This window comes from Etheostoma cragini, chromosome 1 (assembly GCF_013103735.1).
Source record: "Etheostoma cragini isolate CJK2018 chromosome 1, CSU_Ecrag_1.0, whole genome shotgun sequence".
NCBI classification, from domain to species: domain Eukaryota; kingdom Metazoa; phylum Chordata; class Actinopteri; order Perciformes; family Percidae; genus Etheostoma; species Etheostoma cragini.
In genome coordinates, this window is record NC_048407.1 from 6,403,168 (window position 1) to 6,407,524 (window position 4,357).

Here is a 4,357-nt window from a genome sequence, read left to right on the forward strand (position 1 = left end):
CTGTGTATTACAAATAGGAATTGATTTGAAAGAAGCTTTTTTCAACAGAGGTTTAGTGAGACAGAAGGGTTGTTTTCTTTTCATTCACCATTAATGTATTCATTTTTATAAACATGCTCTACTTTGATGCTTTTTATGCACACTGGCACCTTATTTAAATTTAAAGTACATGCCTTAATCATTGAAAAAAGCCATGCCCATCAGAGGGATATCCTATCACATATCATATCATTTTCATACTCGCCAAACCCTTCAGTGAGCCTTCAGAAGTATCTGCATTTGATGTTTCTCCACTTTTTTCATTTAGGTTTTTCCCTTAAATTTGTGTATGTATATAGTTGTTTTGTCTGAGACATTTATTCTCACAGCAATTTTTTTTCAAAAAAAATTGACAAAGAATATTAGAAAATTCCTGAAACTAAATTAATGTTTTCGCCTTACCACAGGGTGTCAGCAAAGCCCAATCTATATTTATATTATCTCCATTAGCTATCATGTTGGATTTTTGTCTTTGTCCGTCTCATGATTTCAAAAGTTTAACAAATATTGACTTTACCAACTTTTGCATTGGTAGAATTGACTTTTCAAACTTTGATGTTTATAAATTGGAGTAGTTTTACACAACATGAGGTTTTGCTTTTTAATAAAAGGAGACTGAGGCTGAGGAAGAGAAGTGCAGAGAGTGAGAAGGCTAACAACCGGCCACATCACTTTATTTACAGCACTTTATTTCCAAGTAAACTTTCATTAAGAAGACATTGTTTTTTTTAATCCCATATGGGGAAATCACCTTTTTCTCCGCTTTTGTTATAGTTACACACAGCCCTGAAATACACACACATGCACATATACAGGCGCCCCTAGCAGTTGGGGTTTTGGTGCCTTGCTCAAGGGTACAAAAAAGGACATGAACTGGCACCTCTCGAGCTATCCGTCCAGATTTTGGGTAGAGGGACTTGAACCGGCGACCCTCCAGTTCCCAAGCCAAGTCCCTATAGACTGCTACTACCACACTCAGTGTGTCTTTATTTTAAAATATTGTTGACCTACAAACGTAACAACCTTTTGATCCCTACTTTATGTCGTGAGATAGATATTTTGTCAGTATCAAGATTATATGATCATGTATCTTCAATTTACAAATGGTTTTATGTTCGTCCTTTTTATATAAATTAAAATGTAAAATGCTATTGATGCATGTTTTTGTCTCAACATGTAATCATATAACCCTTTATAAAGCAGAAAGTGGGACATTTGCATTTAAAGAACAAAAACTACCAGTGTGCACCGTTCCCCATTAGTTTTCCTCCCAGTTTAAAACTTATGTACAATTGTTATAGCTTATAAATCAAAGAACTGTTTACGCATGTATTTCTATTGGCATTTTTGTGTCCAGTTGACAACAATCTTTAAAATCGGTAAGCAAGACTGCAACGTTTGGCAACAGCAAAACAAACTGCAATTTATGTTATTGGGCAATTGCATTTGTTTTTCTTTAAGTGTCTGACAAATTATGGAAAGAGTCTCTATAGCGGTCACATTTTTTTGTTAAACTGTTCCAACAATTACCACTCTAGTTTGGTTGAAATAAACCTTTAATTTAACTATGTACTTTTGAAAACATACTGGCTTTATACACACTGAAAGAATTGTATATTAAAAATACAATGCAATGCCGATTTCAAAGCTATTTCTTGTTAAACAAAAAGGATTTTACTCAAAAAGGTCAAACTCTGTAGGGACCCTTTCCATAATGTTATGTGTACTCAATGTTGCTTGTGTACTACACAGTGTCTTATCATCGGTTCCCTCTGCACAGAAGAAAGGTGTGAAGGTCTCCCTAACCCTGATGGCCTCTATTGCTAAGTTGTTGGGCTTCACTTCACCAACCTGGATGCTCCCTCTTACTGCTTTTCTCTGGGTTGTCCTGCACAGGAATTTATGGAGAACGTAACGTAGATACCCTTCACACACCTCTCTGCAACTACTGGATAGACTTCAATAGTACGCTTGTACATCCTCCACTGTATGAGACGGTAGTTAAAGCCCCTTTGTCCTCCGCCCAAGGAATGGCCTCATGAGGTCTCTCCGGAGTGGAAAGGCTTTGTCGGGAACAAAGACGTGTGGCCAAGAAGTGGCAGACTGTGTTGGTGGTTCCCCTCCTCAAAAAAGGGGGACCAGAGTGTGTGATAATTACAGGGGTATCACACTTCTCAGCCTCCCTGGTAAAGTCTACTCCAAGGTGCTGGAAACAAGGGTTTGGCCAGTAGTCAAACCTTAGATTGAAGAGGAACAAAGTTGATTCTGTGCTGGTCGTTGAATCATGAACCAGCTCTTCATTCTCGCAAGGATCCATCTAGTCTACATGTGTTTTGTGGATCTGGAGAAGGCGTATGACCGGATCGAAGATCAGCACCTCTAAATCTGAGGCCCTGGTTCTCAGAACTGATGGAGTGCCTACTCAGGGTAGGGAAGGAGTCCTTACCCCAGGTAAAGGAACTCAAGTACTCTTGTTTCTTGGGAATTGTAAATAACTGTCCCTGTTTCCAATTGATGATTTAGATTTCAAGAAACAACATAGCAAATTTAGAAAACACAACCAAATAAACAAATGTGATATTACCAAAGACGACCAAGAAAACTGTCTTCCTAGTTTTTTTGTCTTTATGCATGCTTTTCTGCATCTCTCAGGCCATTGTGTCTTCTTGCTCTGGGCCAAAGTGATGAATGGAGATATTAATTGAGAGACAGATTTAGCGACACCTCCATCCTAGAACCTACTGCAAGTGGAGAAAAAAAAACAAAGGTTTTTGGTGGAACAATACAATGCCAATTCACTTTAAGTTGGATTTTCCAGTTTTTTTGTCACACGTCTGTATACAAATGTATTAAAGTATATTTGAGTATAAAATTCAAAATTGAACCATTGTAGTTTTTTAACTCAAACTTCATGGCTGAAAGTTTTGTTTCATCCTAATAGGAACACTCTAGGTACTTTTCCATGATGCTGTCATGTTAATCATTAGTGAGGAGTGTCATCAAAGGCCTCTATTGGTTTAGCTTGACTTATAGTACTGGTACAATGTTTGCTCTGGTAGTGCACACACCCACTGTTTGAAACTGATGTCAGTCTATAAGAGCATTCTGAAATTACATGATCCTAAACCACATGTAATCTACAAAAGCCAAATCTTTTAATGAAAACATGTTTGCCAAAGAAAAATATTGTATTTAATTGTTGGAGCTTTTGGAATGTCTCTGTATTGCAGTGAAAGCTGAATGCATTAGGGAAGTTAAAATGTATCTTGTCTTGGATTGCCAGACCTATCTCCGCAGCCCTGTGGAGTAAGGTCTGGCTGCACACCACCTACATTCATACATACATAGGTGAAAAAAAACATTTGGTTTGCATTTATTTAAACTCTCTGTAAATCTTTTCAATCATTTCCTGAAAGAACAAAGTCCATTTGCCATTTTCAAAGTGTAGCTTTCCCGAAGCAAACGGAGTTTAAGAACGGCAACACAGATAGTAGAAGGTGAGGGACATCCGGCGCAGGCTATACTCCTGGAAATGGATAATTCTGTTGATCCAGAGTAAAATTTTACCTAAACCTAAGGCAAAGAAAAAAGTTGGGGGCAGCTTATAGCTCACCTGGTAGAGAACCCTTTAGTCTCAGTCCTTGCCAGCGGCCGGTATTCAAATCCGTCCTGAGGCCCTTTGATGCATGTCATCCCCTCTCTCTTTCCCCTGTTTCATCCCTCTCTTCAGATGTTCTAAATAGATAAAAAAAAGAAGGAGGAAAAAAGATGAAGTAAAGCGATAAAATAAAAGTGCTGACACAATTTGTCATTTGATGCAAGGTGGATGAAGTTGAAGTGCCAGTTCAACTGCAAAAACTGTAAACAGATTATTTGAAGTATAAGCAGTAACAGGAGTTGTAGTGTCAGCTAAAATGTAAACAATGAAAGCAGAAGCATCACAGGGTGAGTAGATGATGAAAGGAGGGTAAAAATGTCAAATGGATTGCAGCAGCTAAAAATGAGTGTCAAATGATGAATGAGATGGCGTTAAAAGCAACTGAACTGGTTTAAGGATCTGAAGAATCTGTTCATGTGTGAGTGCAGAAAACAGCCAAAATGTGATTAAAAAGTATAATCAATCATGAATAAAACGTGCTGTTTAAAGGAGCCAAGCTAATCAATTGGCATTTTGTTAAAGGCAGTACAATTTCCCAGTTGCCTCCTCTGTCCCTTGAAGGTTTGTTTTGTGGGAGAACCGGCTTTTGTTCTTTATCACAAGCACAGTACAAACAAGGTTATTAGATCCCTCGAGGGCGGGGAAAAAAGCGTGTGTGTT